Here is a 22,954-nt window from a genome sequence, read left to right as displayed (position 1 = left end):
CAGACTTTCCATATACTCCTCTTAAACACGTAAATAATTTTCTTTATAGTTACAAATCTGCATAACAATATGAATACTGCCAAGTGAAAGATACATGAACATTATAAAACTGTATATTAAGTAAGATAAAACTGAAAAGGTAGAGTATACAAAATAAAATAAATTATGTAATAACTAACAAGAATAATTCAAGGTTTTGAAGACATGTTGACTATTTTTCGACCGTGACTGTCTCAAGAAATATGTAAAGGTTTCTTTTAAAGTAGCGCTACCAGTCACAAACTTTGTCAACTATGGTATTACTTATTAATTTAGCGACATGTTTCCAGGGAATACCTTATCTTCAGGCTAAATGGCATTACAAAAACAACTTGACAATCTTTACAATAAGGTCATACTGATGTTACATAGTCTTTCTATAAATGCTGTGGTCCTCCTGTGGAAGAAAGGAAAACTTAGCGAGAGGCGATGTCACTTTGGAAGCTAAGCTGTTGTTTGCACTATAATGTTTTGTAACGATCACTCACTTTGTTCTTCTGGAGTGGCAGTCTCGCTGTGATCCGATGATGTGTTTCCATTTCCGTGGAAGCGAAGTAAAACGGGGTCGTTGTCTTTCACCAACTTTTTCTTATAACATATTTCTCAGATTTGATAAAGATAACGCTAGAAGTAGAGTAGGAAGGAGTAGGCACAGGAGGCCATATGATCAATTACATCTGATTTGCTGATGATATAGTACTGCTTGGAGATAAAAAATATATCTTCAAAGAAAACTAACCAGATTTTAAGAAGTGTTGCAAGAGTATCCCGAATGAAAATAAACGCAATGAAAATCAAAATTATGATGGAACATTTCAAAAAATCACATGAAAGTGAAAATAAGACGGTCAAATTGAACAGGTAGCCCCGTACAGATGTTTCTGGAGCATGCTAACTGGACGAGTGGAAAAGAAATACACTACTGGCCATTAAAATTGCTACACCACGAAGATATGCTACAGACGCGAAATTTAAGCGACAGGAAGAAGATGCTGTGATATGCAAATGATTAGCTTTTCAGAGCATTCACACAAGGCTGGCGCCGGTGGCGACACCTACAACGTGCTGACATGAGGAAAGTTTCCAACCGATTTCTCATACACAAACACGAGTTGACCGGCGTTGCCTGGTGAAACTTGTTGTGATGCCTCGTGTAAGGAGGAGAAATGTGTACCATCACGTTTCCGACTTTGATAAATATCGGATAGTAGCCTATCGCGATTGCGGTTAATCGTATCGTGACATTGCTCGTCGCGTCGGTCGGGATCCAATGACTGTTAGCACAATTTGGAATCGGTGGGTTCAGGAGGGTAATACGGAACGCCGTGCTGGATCCCAACGGCCTCATGTCACTAGCTGTCGAGATGACAGGCATCGTATTCACATGGCTGTAACGGATCGTGCAGACACGTCTCGATCCCTCAGTCAACAGATGGGGACGTTTGCAAGACGACAACCATCTGCACGAACAGTTTGACGACGTTTGCTGCAGCACGGACTATGAGCTCGGAGACCATGGCTGCAGTTACCCTAGACGCTGCATCACACACAGGAGCGCCTGCGATGATGTACTCAACGACGAAACTGGGTGCGCGAATGGCAAAACGTGATTTTTTCGAATTAAACCAGGTTCTGTTTACAGCATCATGATGGTCGCATCCGTGTTCGGCGGCATCGCGGTGAACGCACGTTGGAAGCGTGTATTCGTCATCGCCATACTGGCGTATCACCCGGCGTCATGGTAAGGGGTGCCATTGGTTACACGTCTCGGTCACCTCTTGTTCGCATTGACGGCTGTTTGAACAATAGGCGTTAAATTTCAGAAGTGTTACGACCCGTGGCTCTACCCTTCATTCGATCCCTGCGAAACCCTACATTTCAGCAGGATAATGCACGACCGCATGTTGCAGGTCCTGCACGGGCCTTTCTGGATACAGAAAACGTTAGACTGCTGCCCTGGCCAGCATATTCTCCAGGTCTCTCACCAATTGAAAACGTCTGGTCAATGGTGGCCGAACAAGTGGCTCGTCACAATACCCCAGTCACTACTCTTGATGAACTGTGGTATCGTGTTGAAGCTGCATGGGCAGCTGTAACTGTACACGCCATCCAAGCTCTGTTTGACTCAATGCCCAGGCGTATCAAGGCCGTTATTACGGCCGTAGGTGGTTGTTCTGGGTACTGATTTCTCAGTATCTATGCACTCAAATTGCGTGAAAATGTAATCACATGTCAGTTCCTGTATAATATATTTGTTCAATGAATACCCGTTTATCATCTGCATTTCTTCTTGGTGTAGCAATTGTAATGGCCAGTATTGTAGCTACGGTTTCAGAAACCTATGAATAGGCAGAACATCTGATGATGATGATGATGATGATGATGATGATAATGAGGATGAGGATGTTGTTGTTGTTTATGATGATGATGAGAATGTTGTTGTTGTTGTTGTTGTTTATGATGATGATGATGAGGATGTTGTTGTTGTTGTTGTTGTTGTTTATGATGATGATGATGATGATGAGGATGTTGTTGTTGTTGTTGTTGTTGTTTATGATGATGATGAAGAAGAGCGACGGTCAGGCAGGACACAAGGGAGCAGAAATAATCTCGCTGAGGACCAGCCTGAGCCGCCGTGTGTGGCGGCCTTGGTGGCGGTAACAAGAGCTGCGGCACCTCTCAAGGTGGCTCCCACCGGCCCTGAGCTGAGCTGAGCCGTGCCGTGCAGGCCGGGCCAGGGCACGGGGTCTGCCGGGCAGCTGGCAGCTGCGCGCCGCTCTGATGTCTGGCGAGGTGGCCACGGCAGTGGGTGGTAGGACGCTGCACTCGCAAGCGGGGGGACAATGCATTACATCCCCATCTGTCCATCTAGATTCGCGTTTCTCACGGTGCACCTAAACCGATTAAGGTAAATGCTCGGGCGGCTCCTTTGAAGAAGACTCAGTCGATTTACTCCCCATTCCGAATTTGTGCTCTCTTCTCAACGACCTCATCGTCGACGATGTGCTTTGCCCTGCTCTCCCTTCCATTATGTAGCTCAGCATACTACTGCTTCAAGTTGAATATCACCACAATGAATTTTCCAAATTATGTTTGGAAAATTTGGAAGAGGCAGGGTTTAGAAGCCTAGTTAGTTGCAAGTAAGATTAATTCATCCTCGAGTCACCGTCGTTGTCAACGTCTTCGTTGTTCTCAGCCATTTTCTTTATTTATTTATTTATTTATTTATTTATTTAATCTGGTCTGTTTAGGGCCATCAGACGCTCTCTTACATCGGAACAGGGGTTCACATATGCAGAACAATTTTTACTTAATAGTTACCTAGAAGTAACTATTTTAATATGACCAAAATCAGTGCAGTGATTTGCGTGTCTGTAGTGACAATCTGAGTAACTAATAAAGTCATTCGCGCGGCTCCCCTCGTCGGAGGTTCGAGTCCTCCATCGGGCATGGGTGTGGCTGTTGGCCTTAGCGTAAGTTAGTTAAAGTTAGATTAAATGGTGTGTACGTTTAGGTACCGATGACCTCAGCAGTTTGGTCTCATAAGATTAAAAAAAATTAAATTAAATTAACACTGGCAGTACTTGTACTATGGCAGCTGTTGCCACTAATAGTGATAATAGTGACAAGAACAATAATAATGATGATGACAATAATAACAATAAAGATAGTAGCAACGAGTTGTGGGCGACGCGGTCTTAGCCGAGCGGTCTAAGGCGCTGCAGTTACGGACTGTGCGGCTGGTCCCGGCGGAGGTTCGAGCCCTCCCTCGGGCATGGGTGTGTGTGTGTGTGTGTGTGTGTGTGTGTGTGTGTGTGTGTGTGTGTGTGTGTGTTTGCCTTAGGATAATTTAGGTTAAGCAGTGTGTAAGCTTAGGGACTGATGACCTTAGCAGTTAAGTCCCATAAGATTTCACACACATTTGAACATTTTGAACGAGTTCTGAGGAAAGGAAATTTAAGGAGACTATACCAGCTAATAACACACGGCAATGAGGAAGAAACGGTTGAAAAGAGGGATGTTATTCCCACTGTTGAATAGCGGCCTCCTCTAGACTTTGCCATGCGATACGTCCTTGAGTTGTAAGCATCCTTGTTACTCCTGCAAGTTTTCTAACGTCTTCTACTATCCTTCCACTACGTAGTAAATCGTTTTTATCGTATCTACAGAAATGCAGATAACGACTTAATTAGACGTAAGGCCCTGATGAAGGCTAGCTGCAACGCTGGCCGAAACGTTGGCGCATTTTAAATTATGACGATGCGGTCTGATACCCTGAAGAATTTTATTGAAGAGGACATTACTAACCCTTCGCTTTTATTTGTTTCATTGACAACAGTAAGTGATTCATTTCCCCTGTTCCAGATTACTGACCTGTACCAATGGTAGCTATGTGGCGGTGCCACCTTCAGGCTTCCTAGCAAACTTAGCAAGAGTACGAAATGGAAAGGAAACACATTCTCGGGCCTCCAAACCTAACAACGTCGGGCCCGAAATAACCGAGATTTAGCCAAGTGAGTCTGTTAGGGAAGAGTTTTAAGCTCCCTTCTGAACCTTTCGTCTGATTTTTCTGTATGATGGTAACAAAATACGCGTATCATGTATCAAGCCCACGGGAAAGTTTTCTCGAAAATTGAAGGATGTAGCAGTAACAAAAGTCGGCCCTGTCGAAACTGGCCTCGTGGATGGTGTCTGAAATGAATGGCTGTGTGTGCGTGGGCGTGTGCGTGGCTTTACGTCCATGCGACGTTTTGGGTGTGATCCGCTGCGACGTCGGCTCCGCTCTTAGCATGTCTGCGTGCAGCACCTAACATAACATAACGCGACTCGACGTGACGTTGACGTGACGTGATGTGACCATTGCCGGCAGCCGACGTGACGAGCAGCGGCTGCCATCACGGGCAGACGGGTAGGCCGACGTGACAGCCTTCGGCCCAGTACGGCACGTAGAAGTTGCCACGGTAACGAGATACGAGTAACCGCCTGCTACCCCCGCTGGCTGTGACATCATGGCCCTGACAGAGCCCGGATATGGGTGTCCGGCTTCGGAGGCGCCAACATTCATCCTTTTTTTTTTCATTTCGTAGGGCTTAGACAGCTCTTGGGCTTCCACACTGTTCAAAACAGTCTTCGCAACCTGCAAAAAACTAGCCATATTCTGTCTAACATGGGGGTACACGAGATTTGATAATAGCCGTCGCCGGCGGTGGTGTGAACTTTAGGCTTTTTAGGTGTCTACAAGCACATCTGCACACATTATCTGTTCAAAACCGTCTGTAATGCGGAACTGACCAATTGATGTCACGAGAGAAGGACCCGACAATATAAAAGGAAGCGGGGAGTATTGTGCTGTCAGTGCAGGAGCAGTAGCATCACAGTACGTCGCTCAGGGTACCTCAGTGACTTCGAACGTGGACTGGTCATAGGGTGTCAGCTGGCAAACGGATCAATCAGAAACATTTCAGCCCTGCTAAAGTTGCCAAAACCGACTGTTTGTGATGTGATTGCGAAGGGAAACACGAAGAAACAACCATAGCTAAACCAAGACCACCTAGACCTCGCCTACTGACCGAAAGTAAGACTCTAACATTGCAGAGGGTGGATGTAAAAAATGGCTCGTGAATTTAAAACTGTTCCAAGTCCAGCTAGCAAAATTGTGAATTGCGAGTTAAAACGAATGGGGTACAATGGTCATCATTAGGCACGTAATTCTACAGGGTATTTTCGTAAAAGCGTGCAAAAATGTAACAGCGCATAGAGAATGCTCCACTGAACAATTTGAGGTACGAAACCTGTGGTCGGATTAGCAACCTTCAGTAGATATGGAAGTAAACTTGTCTACCGCTTTGTCCAGCGTTACTGTTTTCCAGCTTATTTACAACTAACAGGCGTACAAGTTTACACAAACATTCTTTGTTTCCTGCAAGGAAATGAGGAGGACTAGCCTGATTATTAGGAAGTCATATGCAGGTTTTGTTTACTTTAATTGGTTCAAATGGCTCTGAGCACTATGGGACTCAACTGCTGAGGTCATTAGTCCCCTAGAACTTAGAACTAGTTAAACCTAACTAACCTAAGGACATCACAAACATCCATGCCCGAGGCAGGATTCGAACCTGCGACCGTAGCGGTCTTGCGGTTCCAGACTGCAGCGCCTTTAACCGCACGGCCACTTCGGCCGGCTTACTTTAATTGTCCATAAGGTTGCGCTGTTGTATCGTATTTACATTGTCCCATGACAGAACGTGCTATGAATCAATGACAGACCCATTCATTACTCGGTGCTATTCAGAGACGTAAACTACAATACGTTGGAGCGGTACCGGTGCAGTTTCGTAAAACTCACTGAGATACATCTTGTTTATGGGGAAGTACGATGCAGTGCTATTGCTGCTGAAAGGCTGTACAGGGAACGATTTCCCAACAGGCATCATCCGTCACGAGGAGTGTTTATTTCTCTAGACCGACAAATGCGGGAGACTCGTTCATTGGTAAGAAGAAAAGAGGTACCTGGCAACATGAAGACCAATCGCACACTAGATTTTGAAGAGGAGGCCTGCGAGGTCACCTGACTGAATTCCCTTCATAATTTCCTATGGATATCTGCAGTCTCTTCCGAATGAGATACCAATGGATACGGAGATGGAATCAGTTGCCAGAACTGTAGCTGCCTGTGGTGTGATTCGGAACACACCAGGGATATTTGTCAGGATGCGTCAGAAACTTGTTAGCCAATGTCATGCTTGCATTGAGGTTGATGCCCGTCAGTCTAGGCATATTTTGTAATATACAGTACAAGTGGTACGCTCATTTTGTCAGTGATGGTATTTTCAGTTAGCTGTAACTAATGTAAATAAAAAAGTAAACAGTAATGTGATTTTATTCCTATTACCTCTTTTATGGCTGCCCGGGCGTGGCAACCATAATTTGGATATGGAGTAGGAGGTGCCCAGGTTGTGACTAAAATCTGGTGGCAGGAAAACGATTAGTGACAAATAAGCTCCAGTTCGTATAAAACAGTTACTTAGCTTTATTGACAGCGAAGAGTGTACCGTAGATACAGTTCCAATTAGTGACCAAAGGATACTCCTGATTCGTGGCCTAAGTCGTTATACAATACTGAATCACACAGCGAGTCAGCTGACCAGACAACGAACGTCTGCCAGACTCCCTGACTCGGGGCCAGCGCTCCTGTTATGTCGTGTAGCCAGAGGGTGCTTGTAGACCCCAGCTCAGCAATGGCGCGACGTCTTCGGTCGGCGGCAACGCCATGCGTCGCCGGCGTCGCGACGGGAAAATCTGGCACAGGAAGAGACGGCAGGGCGCGAGCGCTATTCGGTCGGGTCCGCGGATACAACAACCTCCTTAAGCTGGCTTCTCCGACTCCAGGTTTCCTGCCTCAAACTGTTCAGTGGAGAATCCTCTACGTCGTGTTAAATTTTTGCATGCTCTTACGGGAACACCCTGTATAGTAAATGCTAAGCGACGTTTGAGGTGGTGAAAAAGAGCGACACCACTGAACAGTGGTTGACTCGAAGTGAGTGATCTGGAGTGACGAAACCAGCTACAGGCTGAGGCAATCCGATGGAAGGGTCTGTGTTTGGCGAATCCCTTGAGAAAGTTACCTGCCATCATGTATTGTACCAACATTGAAGTATGGGAGAGGTGATGTCACGATATGTGGGTGTTTCTCGTGGTTTGAGTGTGACCGCTTCATTATTAGGTGGGCAGGTAGATTACCATCTGGTGAGCAAGATGTATGAGACAGGCGAAATATCCTCAGACTTCAAGGAGAATATAACAATTCCAATCCTAAAGAAAGCCGGTGTTGACAGATGTGAAAATTATCGAACTATCAGTTTCATAAGTCACAGCTGCAAAAAACTAACGCGAATTCTTTACAGACGAATGGAAAAACTGGTAGAAGCCGACCTCGGGGAAGATCAGTTTAGATTCCGTAGAAATGTTGGAACGCGTGAGGCAATACTGACCTTACGACTTATCTTAGAAGAAAGATTAAGGAAAGGCAAACCTACTTTCCTAGAATTTGTAGACTAAGAGAGAGCTTTTGACAATGTTGACTGGAATACTCTTTCATATTCTAAAGGTGGCAGCGGTAAAATACAGAGAGCGAAAGGCTATTTACAATTTGTACAGAAACCAGATGGCAGTCATAAGAGTCGAGGGGCATGAAAGGGAAGCAGTGGTTGGGAAGGGAGTGAGACAGTGTTGTAGCCTCTCCCCGATTTTATTCAATCTGTATATTGAGCAAGCAGTAAAGGAAACAAAAGAAAAATTCGGAGTAGGTATTAAAATGCAGGGAGAAGAAATAAAACCTTTGAGGTTCGCCGATGACATTGTAATTGTGTCAAAGACAGCAAAGGACTTCGAAGAGCAGTTGAACGGAATGGATAGTGTCTTGAAAGGAGGATATAAGATAAGCATCAACAAAAGCAAAACGAGGATAATAGAATGTAGTCGAATTACCTCGGGTGATGCTGAGGGAATTAGATTAGGAAATGAGATGCTTAAAGTAGTAAAGGAGTTTTGCTATTTGGGGAGCAAAATAACTGATGATGGTCGAAGTAGAGAGGATATAAAATGTAGACTGGCAATGGCAAGGAAAGCGTTTCTGAAGAAGAGAAATTTGTTAACATCGAGTATAGATTTAAGTGCCAGGAAGTCGTTTCTGAAAGTATTTGTATGGAGTGTAGCCATGCATGGAAGTGAAACATGGACGATAAATAGTTTGAACAAGAAGAGAATAGAAGCTTTCCAAACGTGGTGCTACAGAAGAATGCTGAAAATTAGATGGCTAGATCACACAACTAATGAGGAGGCATTGAATAGAATTAGGGAGAAGTGGCGTTTGTGGCACAATTGACAAGTAGAAGGGGCCGGTTGGTAGGAGGCATCAAGGGATCACAAATTTAGCATTGGAGGGCAGCGTGGAGGGTAAAAATTGTAGAGGGATACCAGGAGATGAATACACTAAGCAGATTCAGAAGGATACAGGTTGCAGTAAGTAGGCCTACTGGGAGATGAAGAAGCTTGCACAGGATAGAGTAGCATGGAGAGCTGCATCAAACCAGTCTCAGGGCTGAAGACCACAACAACAACAAACAGGTAGATTGGTATTTAACGTTGCGTCGAGAACATGTGGTAATCACAGACCGAGCACAACCTCGGATGACGGAGGCATGGGCTAGAAAATCGGCTGGCCCCTATCAAAGGAACCATTGCAACGTTTACCTTCAGCGATTAGGAAAACCACAGAATACCCCACAGAATATCTAAATCTGGATGGCCAGTGGGAGCTGTGAATTGTCGTCCTCCAGAAAGCGAGCCGAGTGTGCTAACCACAGTGCCACATCGCTCTGCGGATCGCCTTATAGCGCTCAGGAATACGCTAAGTGCGGAAGGATATCAACACTTTTTACAGCGTTGTGTACTGCGTAGAGTAAAGAAACAGGCCGGAGACACAGTCGTTTGTATCAAGATTACAATGCACACCTCATGAAGCAGTATCTGTGAGGCAGTGGTCTGCGGACAATAACATTCCTGAAATGGATTGGCTTGCCCAGATTTCCAACATGAAGCCAGTGGAACATCTTTGCAATGACTTAAAACGTCAGCTTCGCTCGAGACACTAGTGAATAACATCACTAACTCCTCTGGTGTCTGCTCTTTAGGAAGAACGGGCTGCCATTCCTTCAGACGTTCGGACACCACATTGAAAGTGTCCCATCAGAGTTCAGACTATTATAAAGATGAAGAGTGGTCACATCTCTTATTAATGTCGAGCAATAGGTGTTCGCATACTTTCGATCAGATATGTACAAAGATTGTAGCAGAGATGACACACAATCTTCCTCGATTACCCATTCTCCAAATTTAACGAACAGGATATCTCTGTACCACTTTCGTATGGACTTACCATCCGTTATGATCCTAATATCGTGTCTCTGAATTCGTTCTCATGAGTATACTCAATAAGGACTCAAGACCCAGGAGCATTAGACTGTTAGTGCTCTTTAAGGACGCATTGCACTGTAAAACCCTTCCAGCAAATCTGTATTCCATCACCCTTTCATATTACTAATTTCATATCGCTCATCAGCATTACCTTTACATGTTTGAATACTGCGAAGGGCTCAAAACATTGCACGTAGTCTTGTATTCCTTTATTTTCCCATTATTACGACCATTACCTTGCTTTTATTGATATTTATACTCTCAAACACAGAGCCAGGTATAAAGTTTCTTACGATAGTTCAGTGAAGTTGTGTCCCTACAGACAACGATCGGTCAGCACACAATTTGATAGTCCTCACGATCCCTTCTGATAAATCATTTATGTTTTTAAGTATGTTAGTCACACAGGACACAATCAGCTATTTCTGTTGTACAAAGCACGCAGGGTAGTCAGATTGCACCAGTAATTCCCAAGACGTTTGGCGTACTATACCAGGTGGCCCCAGAGGTCATAAGTGCAGTTAAAGTCCGAGGGCTTGATGTTTGCTAACTATGAATGTTGTGATATTTCTGGTCTTGGCGGACAGATCTGTCTACGTAATGGAACTCTTTTTCAATTAAATTTCCGCCATTTGACTGTATAGATTGTTTATTCTGCTGTACGATCATCATTTCAGCCTTAGTCAAATGGCGGAAATTTCATCTAAAAAGTATTACATGTCTGTGACACCAAATCACGGGAAAAGTGATGATCGTCGTTAGTGATGTGCAAAGATCATGGTTACGTACTGAGGTGATTTAGCTCTCTCTCTCCCTCTGCCTCTCCCTTCCCCTTCCTCCCACTATCCCTATGCCGTCACCCCCTTCCCCACCAAAAGAAGCTGTATGCAATTTTCTTAATAAATGTATGGCATCTCCTGAAAATGGACTCACGATAGAAAGCAGATAACGCCAAACTATTTGTTCATTGAACTAAGCCCGCAGCTCGTGGTCGTGCGGTTGCGTTCTCGCTTCCCACGCCCGGGTTCCCGGGTTCGATTCCCGGCGGGGTTAGGGATTTTCTCTGCCTCGTGATGGCTGGGTGTTGTGTGATGTCCTTAGGTTAGTTAGGTTTAAGTAGTTCTAAGTTCTAGGGGACTGATGACCATAGCTGTTAAGTCCCATAGTGCTCAGAGCCATTTGAACCATTTTTTTCATTGAACTAAACTGTCTTTGGAGACTACAGTCTTTCCATTCTTCAGTTATAAACAGTCGTAGAGATTTCCAATCATCATGGGTAAAATAATGTGTGGTTTGTGATCGCAAGTCAACTCAAATGAAGCGCATCTGCCCGATATCTAACATCATCCCCATTATTCACCATTTCGTAAGAAATTATGTTTTGTAACTGTAACGGCAGCAGTTCTGTTTGGTAAATTTGATGAATCTGTGATTTATTTCAAGACATACCCTGCCTACCTGACAGTGTTAGCCACGATACTTGGAAATTACAGTTCCCTTATGTTCTGTGATATGAGTACTACCGCAAATACGAAAATACAATTGGCAGTTACTGATATAGAAGCGTCATGGGTGACAAAAGTTTGACTTTTGTCCTTGTACAGGTTGCTGCCACTACTCTTCATGTGTCGGTAGGAAAGTGCGGAATCGCGCGCGCGCGCACGCGCACACACACACACACACACACACACACACACACACACACACACACACACCTTAAAAATTCTTCTTTTCTTTTTTTTTTTTTTTTTTTTTTTTTTTTTTTTCAAGAGCCATATCATAAATGCAAAAACATCACTTGTTTTGTAATGGGCAGATAGCTTCTTTACCACAGTATGGGGATGAAGTGTGCTTACAATGCAATTGGCGATTTTATTTCATGATGTAGACTCCAAGAATAGTAGTGGGTCTATAACAAATATACTGTTTGTGTGTGCCGTATTTAGAGATAATAGGGAAGGAAGGAGGGATGAATGGTTGGAGTGTGAAGTCCCATCGATGCCCTGGTCGTCAGAGATGGACCACTACGGAAGAGAAAACGAGAAGTTACTGTCTGTTTTACTGAACAGTACCGGTGACTTAAGAAACCCATTTATCGGACTATCTGGATGGGAATACCAACCCCATTCGTCCAGATTATGACACCAACGCCTTCATCTCTGTAGCTCCACAGCTAAAAGCGATGCTTGGCAGCTATTTTTGGACAGCGCAACATTTCCCGGGTATTGCTCCCGCCGTGGGGGTGTTTTCGCACCTACCGGCTTGTTCATTAACCGCAGAAATTACTTTCCTGGCTGTCGGTCATATTTTGTGGCCCGTGCCAAGCCGCCGCCCCGTTAATAAAAATGCCAAACAAATTTCAGCGATGGCAATCTTCCGTATTTAAATTGACAGTAGCCTTCAACAAAGGGGAATAATTCAGCACGCCCGGAGAGCGCTCGCATATAGATGTTATCGCGGGCGTTAGAACGCAGCCCGACCGCGGGGAACCGGCCGAACGTTGCGCGGGCCGACTCAGCCGGCTCCTGGCGGCGCTATAATCTTCTAATTATACATCACAGGAGAGCTCTCTCTCTCTCTCTCTCTCTCTCTCTCTCTCTCTCTCTCTCTCTCTCTCTTCTGTATCGGACGCCGTACAGAAACCGGAGCAGGCGGGCCGTGTGAAGCGGGGAGAAGCCCCGTCCGAGATAACGGGCGCACAGTGCCTTACTAATGTTCCGTGCTAGGGTCTGAAGATAACGGCGAGTATAGTGGCCGCGAGTATGCGAGCGCCAATTAGAGGCGCGGCGCATACTTGTGCTCTCGGCCCCTGGCGGGCAGACGCGTGATCAGATAAGCGCCTGCCACATGGCAGCGATCGCAGAAATGCGTGCACAATTCTTCTTGGCGCGCGACACGGGCGCAGGGGCTCCGTAAGCCAACTGCGGGGGTGGAGCCAACACCCACGCCTACGTTTACTGTCCGCAAGCCACATCATTTAGTGTGGCGGAGGAGGTTTTAGGTAGCACTACATTACCCCCCCCCCCCCCCACCACCACCCATTCCTTGTTCCATTCACGAATAGCATATGGAATGAGCGGATGTAGATAAACTCCCGTGTGAGCTGTAATTTGTCTAAGTTTTTCCTCGTGAGCCGGCCGGGGTGGCCGAGCGGTTTTAGGCTCTACAGTCTGGAACCGCGCGACCGCTACGGTCGCAGGTTCGAATCCTGCCTTGGGCATGGATGTGTGTGACGTCCTTAGGTTAGTTAGGTTTAAGAGGTTCTAAGTTCTAGGGGACTGAAGACCTCAGAAGTTAAGTCCCATAGTGCTCAGAGCCATTTGAACCATTTTTTTCCTCGTGATCGCCTCGCGAGAGAAGTAGTAATATGTTGTCCGACTCTGCTTGAAACGTATGATCTCGAAAATTCCACAGCAAATCTCTCCGTGATGCAGGACGCATGTCATCTATGCGGATATTTGGTCCTGTACAACCTTCCCGCTTCTCTGCTACTCCCATTTGCTTGTCCGCACACGAAAATCATGTCTGCAAGTATCGTCACCGGGTAATACAACTCCATTTGGTTAAGACTCATCGACGTCAGTACTTTAGCTTGCAAACGCAGACTGCAGACTACATAGTGCCTAAGGATTGCTCGTGCCAGTATACAGTACGCCATCTGCATTGGATTAGCTGTGTTGTTATCCCTACTGCTACACCTGAGTGTTCGTCGGGATTGCCAACTCTACAATCTTAGCAACACCAGTTCCGTATTCCTTTGCCACACGTATCAGAACTATTTTCGCTTATACCTTTCGACTCCATAGTTTCCAGACCAGGGTTCCTTACCTCAGGTTGACACATCTGCCCTTCTCCATCATTCGTTTAAATTTATAACATCATCTTGGAATGAGGCCGCAGATAACAGCACTGCCCGCGAATAACCTTCCGGAATCTCAGCGTTATCCACTACATCATTAACACAAATTGCAAACAGAAACGACCTTCTAATACCGCCCAGATGTTCGATAAGCTCCTGTTTTGTTCATTAAACGACAGGATCTAGTAACCTGTATATTCCGACGTGTACGTCCATCATCATCATTATTACTATTATTAGTATATATGAAGATAGTAACGGTACTGGAAAGAACAGATACCACTGTTGACAGTGCAGCTTCTCTAGAATAAACGATAATTAATTGAAACCCTCAGCTGCCGACAGGTGTTGTTGATATGCCTCGATGGGAACAGCTGAAAATGTGTGCCCCGACCGGGACTCGAACCCGGGATCTTCTGCTTGCAGGGCAGACGCTCTATCCATCTGAGCCACCAAGGACACAGATGAATAGCGCCACTGCAGGGACTTATCCTTTCCACGCTTCCCATGAGACCAACATTCTCAACTGTCCACAATCCACATATGTAATGTATTTTCACACTCTGAGGAGAAAGCTTTTGTTTTAGTGATTGCCCGCCCCCCTCCCCCCCCCCCCCCCCCCCACCGCCGGCCGAAGTGGCCGTGCGGTTAAAGGCGCTGCAGTCTGCAACCGCAAGACCGCTACGGTCGCAGGTTCGAATCCTGCCTCGGGCATGGATGTTTGTGATGTCCTTAGGTTAGTTAGGTTTAACTAGTTCTAAGTTCTAGGGAACTAATGACCTCAGCAGTTGAGTCCCATAGTGCTCAGAGCCATTTGATTGCCCCCCAGTTCACGTATCATACACACTATGTGATCAAAAGTATCCGGACACCTGGCTGAAAATGACTTACAAGTTAGTGGCGCCCGCCATCGGTGATGACGGAATTCAATAAGGTGTTAGCCCACCCTTAGCCTTGATGACAGCTTCCGCTCTCGCAGGCATAAGTTCAATCAGGTGCTGGAAGGTTTCTTGGGGAATGGCAGCCCATTCTTCACCGAGAGCTGCACTGAGGAGCGGTATCGATGATGGTCGGTGAGGCCTGGCACGAAGTCGACATTCCAAAACATCCCAAAAGTGTTCTATAGGATTCAAATCAGGACTCTGGGCAGGCCAGTCCATTACAGGGATGTTATTGTCGTGTAACCACTCCACCGCAGCCCGTGCATTGTCAACAGGTGCTCGATCGTGTTGAAAGATGCAATTGCCATCCCCGAATTGCTCTTCAACAGTGGGAAGCAAGAAGATGCTTAAAACATCAATGTAAGCCTGTGCTGTGATAATGACACACAAAACAACAAGGGGTGCAAGCCACCTCCATGAGAACCAGGACCACATCATAACACCACCGCCTCCGAATTTTACTATTGGCACCACACACATGCTGGCAGATGACCTTCACCGGGCATTTGCCTTACCTACACCCTGCCATCGGATCGCCACATTGTGTACTGTGATTCGTCACTCCACATAACGTTTTTCCACTGTTCAATCGTCCAATGTTTACGCTCCTTACACCAGGCGAGGCATCGTTCGCCATTTATGAGCTTGTGTGTGGCTTATGAGCAGCCTCTCGACCATGAAATCCAAGCATTCTTACCTCCCGCCTATTTGTCAAAGTACTTGCAGTTGATCCTGACGCAATTTCGAATGCCTGTGTGATGGTCTGGATAGATGAGTGCCTATTACACATTATGACCCTCTTCAACTGTCGGTGGTCTCTGCCAGTCAACAGACGAGGTCGGCCTGTACGCTTTTGTGCTGTACGTGTCCCTTCACGTCTCACATCGGAAACAGTGGACCTAGGGATGTTTAGGAGTGTGGAAATGATCGTGTACAGACGTATGACACAAGTGACACCCAATCACCTGACCACGTTCCAAGTCCGTGAGTTCCGCGGAGCCCCCCAGTCTGCCCTCTCACTATATCTAATGACTACTGAAGTCGCTGACAAGGAGTAGGTGGCAGCACAATGCACCTAATATGAAAAAAGCATGTTTTTGCGTGTGTCGGGATGCTTTTGATTACTTAGCGTGCGTGGTGCTCTCTTTTTCCCTACTTCGTGATAGTACAAAACTAGCTGCCCTTCTTTGAACTTTTACGATGTTCTCCGTCGATCCTATCTGTTGCGGATCCCTCGCAGTGCAGGAATACTCCATTAGAGGAAGCGTAGTGTAGGTAGTCCTTAGTGGACCCGGTGCATTTTCTCAGTGTCCTGCCAAAAAATCACAGTCTTTTATTTGCTTTACCCACAACATTACGTGTGTGATCGTTCAAACTTAAGTCGTTCGTAACTGTGATCCCTAAATATCTAGTTGAATTTACAGCATTTAGATTTGTGTGATTCATCAGTTCGCCGAAATGTAGCGGGTTACGTTTGGTACTCAATTGGATGACTTCACACTTTTCAAAATTTAAAGTCAATTTCCATTTTTCGCACCATACAGATATATTGTCTAAAGTGTTTTCAATTTGTTTTGATCATCTGAATACTTTATAAGACGGTAAATGACAGTGCCATCTAAGAGTGCTACTCAGATTATCTCCTAAATCATTTATGTAGAACACGAACTGCAGAGGGCCAATAACACTTCCTCGGGCGACATCAGATATTACTTCCGTTTTACACAATGACTCTCCGTCAATTACTACGAACTGGGACCTTTCTGACAGTTAATCACCGATCCAGTCATATAACTGAGACGATTTCCCATAGGCATGCAAATTGATTAGAAGTCGCTTGTGAGGTACGGTGACAAAATGGCTCAAATAGCTCTAAGCACTATGTGACTTAACATCTGAGGTCATCGGTCCCCTAGAACTTAGAACTAACCTAAGTACATCACACACATCCATGCCCGAGGCAGGATTCGAACCTACGAACGTAGCAGTCGCGCGTTTCCGGACTGAAGCTCCTAGAAACGCTCGGCCACCCCGGCCGGCAGGTACGGTGTCAAGTCTTCTTGATATCTAAAAGTTTGGAACCAGTTTGACTTCCCCTGTCAATAACACTCATTAGTTCGTGAGAATAAAGAACTAGTTGTATTTCACAAGAACTATATTTTCGGAGTCAGTGTTGATTGTTAATAAATGGTTTTCTTCGAGATACTTCATATTGTTCGAACACAGCTTATGTTCCAAAATTCTAGTGCGAACTGACGTTAGAGATATGAGTCTATAATTTAGCGGATTACTCTTACTTCCTTTTTTGGGTGTTGGTGTGACTTGTGCAACTTTCCAGTCCTTGGGTGCTGGTGTCTCAACGAACGATCGGTTGTATGTGATTGCTAAATATGGAGCTACTGAATCAGCATACTCTGAAAGAAACCTGACTGGTATACAGTCAGGACCGGAAGGCTTGCCATTATTATGGTGCGAAGAAAACAGGTCGACCGGGAGCGTCAGCAGAGAATATAGAGTGTGTGAGGGGACGAGCCGTCAGGAGCCCAAAGAGACGGAGGCACTTGCGAGCAGAGAGCTGTAGATACCGCAGTCAACTGTGTGGAGAATTCTAATCAAACGTCTCCCTGCAAAACCACACCGGCTACAGTTGTTACATGCGCTGACTACTCGGGACGAGTAGCTTTGGTCTGACTTACAGTGACTTGTAGCGCTTACTGGAGGAAGACGATTTTCACAAAAGTTGGTTTTCAGTGGTGAAATCACGTTTCGTCTGTCTGAAAAAGTTCATAAAAAATGGTTCAAATGGCTCTGAGCACTATGGGAGTTAACATCTGAGGTCATCAGTCCCCTAGAACTTAGAACTACTTAAACCTAACTAACCTAATGACATCATACACATCCATGCCCAAGGCAGGATTCGAACCTGCGACGGTAGCGGTCGCGCGGCTCCAGACTGAAGCGCCTAGAACCGCTCGGCGATACCGGCCGGCAAAAGTTAATCGTCATAACGTTTTTGGTACAGAATATCCACACGAAATTGGGGTTTACCTAAAGTTAACGTATTTTGTGTCTTGTCCTCTGGAAAAGTTTGTCGACCGTTTTTCTTTCCGGAGAAAACTGTGGATGGTTTCGGTACGTGGACATGTTGCAGCAATGGTTTATGCCAAAATTACAGCAAGACAGTGGAGATTCCTTTTGCAACGAGTCGGTGGTTCACCACACTTTCTTACACACGTTCTCGTGTATCCCAACGCCGAACTGCCTAAGCACTGGTTTGACTTTTTCTTCAGTGACCATACAGTCATCTGTCTCAGCTTCTTGTGATTTCTTCTTAGCGGTTATATCAAAGTTCGTATGTTCTTGCCTCCGTAACCTCTTAATTTGGAAGAAAAGAAAGGATAATTAATGCTGTCGTTGATATCAACCATCACGTGTTGAGAAGCGTACGGCAAGAGTTTGACTGTCGTACTGACTTCTGCCGCGTCACTTACCGTCAACATATTGACCAACTGCAATGTAAGTTCAAAACTTAGAGAGCTGTTCTATATTCAAATGTGCGTCATTTTGCTGTACGTCTTGTAGTTTTCGTGACATCGCCTTCTGAAACCCTGGAGGTCATTAGAATAAACATGAATGTGTTTAAATGGTACTTTCCTTAGAAAACTTTGCGTTGTGCAACTTGTTTATTTGTGTTAATTAACGGATCGTCGGCAATAACCCACTTCATTCCTCTGCTTTACACTCTTTGAGGCTCTTGAAAGGATCACGCTAAGAGCGTTGACGCCCTGCTTTCGCACGTTGTCTGTTTCCCGTAATGAGGTGCACGTTGCTGACAGGAGGCTATTCCAGAAAAGTTGAGTAAACACGCGTTGTTGGAGCTCAACCAACGACTTTGAGAGCGGTCGACGAACTACAGTTCTCAGAATCCAGATGCGCTACTGTCAGCTAATTCCACATTGCTGTCTAAAGCCCTCCAAATACTAGCTTAATAAATGGTGCCATATTATCTAAAACGTATTGCCTCAATAATAGAGAATCAGGCCGAGGATATTCGCAGTGGAATGACAATCAAAACGGACCGCATGGTACACTGTATTACTTTCGTCTGTCTTCTGTTTTCCGTGGCTAATCTCAGACGTCCAGCACGAAATACACGTGGCTAAAACGGGAATATTCCTGAAGATATCAACAAACACACCTTCTCGGAACTCCCCCTTTGAATGCTGTCTTAACTCCAGTTCTCCGAATCCACATATGCCACTGTTTATATCACACCAGCCTTCTGTATTGCTCTTGAAAGCACTGAAAATTCCAGGCAGAAATATAGTTGGATGTTCCTCTCGCACAGCCTGCCTCCTGCGTAAATGTTTCTCACTGAAGTTCGTACCACTTGAACGATAGTCAGAATACCCAACACGTTTATTTCTGAGCCTTACTGCTCGCAGTATTTCCAGAACAGGGGTGGGGGGGGGGAGGAGGGGGATCTCGATTTCATTGTTGTTTCTGTAAACTATAGTCGGTTCAGACCATTTGCTGCTCATCTTCGGGTGGTTCACCTCGAATGTGCATGCCTCAGCCGGCCGGAGTGGCCGTGCAGTTCTAGGCGCTACAGTCTGGAACCGTGTGACCGCTACTGTCGCAGGTTCGAATCCTGCCTCGGGCATGGATGTGTGTGATGTCCTTAGGTTAGTTAGGTTTAAGTAGTTCTAAGTTCTAGGGGAATGATGACCACAGCAGTTATGTCCCATAGTGCTCAGAGCCATTTGAACCATTTGGATGCCTCATGCGGATGGTACAGTAGCCGCTGCATTTACCTGTTTTTATGAAAGGTTGAGATACAAGATTTTAGCATAACTGGAGTCCAGAATGAGATTTTCACTCTGCAGCAGAGTATGATATGAAACTTCCTGGCAGATTAAAACTGTGTGCCGGACCGACACTCGAACTAGGGACCTTTGCCTTTCGCGGGCAAGTGCTCTACCAACTGAGCGACCCAAGCACGACTCGCTCTCCGTCCTCACAGCTTTACTTCTGCCAGTACCTCGCCTCCTACCTTCCAAACTCGAGTCTCGGTCCGGCACACAGTTTTTATCTGCCAGGAAGTTTCATATCAGCGCACACTCCGCTGCAGAGTGAAAATCTCATTCTGGAAACATCCCCCAGGCTCTGGCTAAGCCGTGTCTCCGCAGTATCCTTTCTTTCAGGAGTGCTAGTTCTGCAAGGTTCGCAGGAGAGCTTCTGTAAAGTTTGGAAGGTAGGAGACGAGGTACTGGCAGAAGTAAAGCTGTGAGGACGGGGCGTGAGTCGTGCTTGGGTAGCTCAGTTGGTAGAGCACTTACCCGCGAAAGGCAAAGGTCCCGAGTTCGAGTCTCGGTGCAGCAAACAGTTTTAATCTGCCAGGAAGTTTCATAAGTGGAGTCGTTCGTACGTATTGCGAATAATGACTAACAATTGCTTTAAACCTATACGGTAAGTGCTTACCACGCATTTCAGCACAGGATGCATACGATGAACTTAAGAGATGTAGTACCAATTTCAATCATACAGTATATTCTTGCTACTATACTGTGCGAACATAATAAGCAGAACATCGTTATTTGCTATCTTTCCGGGTGTAATAGTTTTAATGGCCTGTAGCGTGCACAGGGAGAGACTGAAACGTTGGCAGAGGGCGGGGAAAATGCCACATTTGATTGTTTAAAAAATCCCATATTTGGAGGCAAATAAAAAATGTTTCTCAGATAAGAGTTATTCAGTAATAAGATTTATGAAACTCAGGTTACCAGAGAACCACAGCTGGAAACTTGAGCCATTTGACTGTCAGGTCCCCACATCGATCCATTGTCTCCACCTTTTCATTGAGAATACGACCTGGCGCCATTTATGCACTAATTAAATTACCGAGAGGAACGAAAAATAATACACTACCTTTATAAATCAACTTGTGAGCAGAGAAGACGGTCCGACTACTGTTATAACACGCTTTAGAACGTCCTTACTTTGACCATGCCTCCCTGTGCTTTGGTTCCATCTGCGACACAGTGACAAGTGTGAAATACACCTTGCGCCTTGGTACCATTGTCAGCGAATACCCTTCGCACTTGTACAAAGGGCGGACAAAAATACGGAAGCACCACATTACATAGCCTAATACGGTGTAGGAAAACCGTTGGCTTTCAAAACAGCTCCCAATCGTCTGGAAATAGATAACTGCAGGTCCCATATGGATTGCAAGGGAATCTCATGCCAATCTTCGTGAAACCCCTACAATGACAATTTCAGGTAACCACTGTAGAGGTGGATAGCGACCACGCACCCCTCTCTCAAAAGTGGACTACAAAGATTCAATAATATTGAGATCTGGTGACTGTAGTGGCGAGGGGAGGTGCGACAACTCATCCTCGTGTTCACAAAATCAGTCCTGGACGTTGCGAGATGTGTGAACAGCCGCCCTGTCATCTTGGAACACAGAATCACCGTTGGGGAAAAAAAAAACATTGTGCATCGGAGGAATATAATCAGCCAAAATGGTCACATAATCCTTCGCAGTAACGCGACCTTGCAGAGTAACAATGGACAACGTGAAACACGACAATACGGCTGCCTAAACAATCATGGAATCCTCACCACGTTTCACTCTCTGAGGGTGTAACCGAGGAGAAGTTGGAAACAGTGATGGGTGGTTTTGTAATTTCAACTCGCCTTGCAGTTCTCTGCTTCTAGAGTTTTCCTCGTGTTGTTTTTCGTGCTGCCAAGGTACGCGAGTACGACATTCCGTTCTGCAGTGACTTTTGCAGCTGCCGTCCCCTTGTTTTTCGTCGCAGTCCCCTTCAATGATCATCCATCACCATCACTCAACATGCAGTTTCGTCCGCGTTGTGACATAGCATTTCTGTATTCCCTGTATGCGGTATAAATCTTAGATATGCTGCCTCTTCAACACTTCAGTTGACTTGGTTGAGGAAGTAACTACAATACGCACACCAACAATCTGCCCATGTTCGAATTCACTTAATACAGATCGCCCAAATTAATATTGGACCATGCCTCTTTAGGCAGTTTGTAGTTTAGTGGGTTCCGAAGAAGGCATGGTTATCCGCGCCGAAACCTAGATCAACAGCCGGTTTCTATTTGCAGTCGAGGTGGATTCTTTATAATCATTAAATTATTCACGATTACTGACGCGCTGCAATGTCAAAAGTTCTCATCTCCCATTGGTTGTTGCGGATTGCAGTGAGCCCTCACTGAAGTCTGTGGTATCGATTCGCGTTGCCGATTTTGGTGTGCCACCGCGATCTGCCAACGATACATCAGGAAGAACAGCTACAGTGTAGAGCAGAAAGAAACTGGAAAAAGCACATAAATGACACTTTTATTCAAAGACAGTAATTACATTGTAGTTATCGCGATATATGTTGGTCCCCTGGACATTGCAAAAGGTGGCACACGGTTCTTAGTAGAATATGTGATCACCACGGTCGGCAGTAGATAGTCTGCTATGTGCTCTGATGCTGTCACATGGTTGGGAGGGAATTATTGTGGCATGGCTTTGCATTCCTCCATCAGCGCAGTTGACAACTGTTCGAGAAACGTTGGTGCATGTGGTACTGCAATAGGTCTCCCCAATGCGTCACACATGTGCGGGGGAATATTAGATACCGGCTCCCAGGTAGATGCCATTTTCCTTGACTTCCGGAAGGCGTTCAATACAGTCGCCTGATAAACAAAGTAAGAGCCTACGGAATATCAGACCAGCTGTGTGGCTGGATTGAAGAGTTTTTAGCAAAGAGAACACAGCATGTTGAAGTAACCTCTGCAGCGGATAGTCACTTGGTGCAGGGAGTGGCAACTGACCCTTAACATAGACAAATGTAATGTATTGCGAATACATAGAAAGAAGGATCCTTTATTGTATGATTATATGATAGCGGAACAAACACTGGTAGCAGCTGCTTCTGTAAAATATCTGGGAGTATGCGTACGGAACGATTTGAAGTGGAATGATCATATAAAATTAATTATTGGTAAGAAGGGTGCCCGGTTGAGATTCATAGGGAGAGTCCTTCGAAAATATCTTCCATCAACAAAGGAGGTGGCTTACAAAACACTCGTTCGACCTATACTTGAGTATTGCTCATTA

The 22,954-nt window shown here is 45.4% G+C and overlaps 1 protein-coding gene and 1 non-coding gene across 2 annotated transcripts in view; one reads left to right on the top strand and one right to left on the bottom strand.

Moving 5' to 3' along the window:
• The window catches only part of LOC124606569 (dorsal-ventral patterning protein Sog), a 491,731-nt gene that overhangs the window by 212,408 nt on the left and 256,369 nt on the right, over positions 1-22,954 (top strand). The gene's annotated exons all lie outside the window — the stretch shown is intronic.
• Trnaa-ugc lies at positions 14,259-14,332 on the bottom strand. Its single transcript has one exon. It is a non-coding gene; the product is annotated as a tRNA-Ala (tRNA).

The sequence above is a fragment of the Schistocerca americana genome, chromosome 3 (genome assembly GCF_021461395.2).
Source record: "Schistocerca americana isolate TAMUIC-IGC-003095 chromosome 3, iqSchAmer2.1, whole genome shotgun sequence".
Classification (NCBI taxonomy): Eukaryota; Metazoa; Arthropoda; class Insecta; order Orthoptera; family Acrididae; genus Schistocerca; species Schistocerca americana.
Note: the sequence above shows the minus strand (reverse complement) of the source record. Positions and strands in the feature narration are given on the sequence as shown.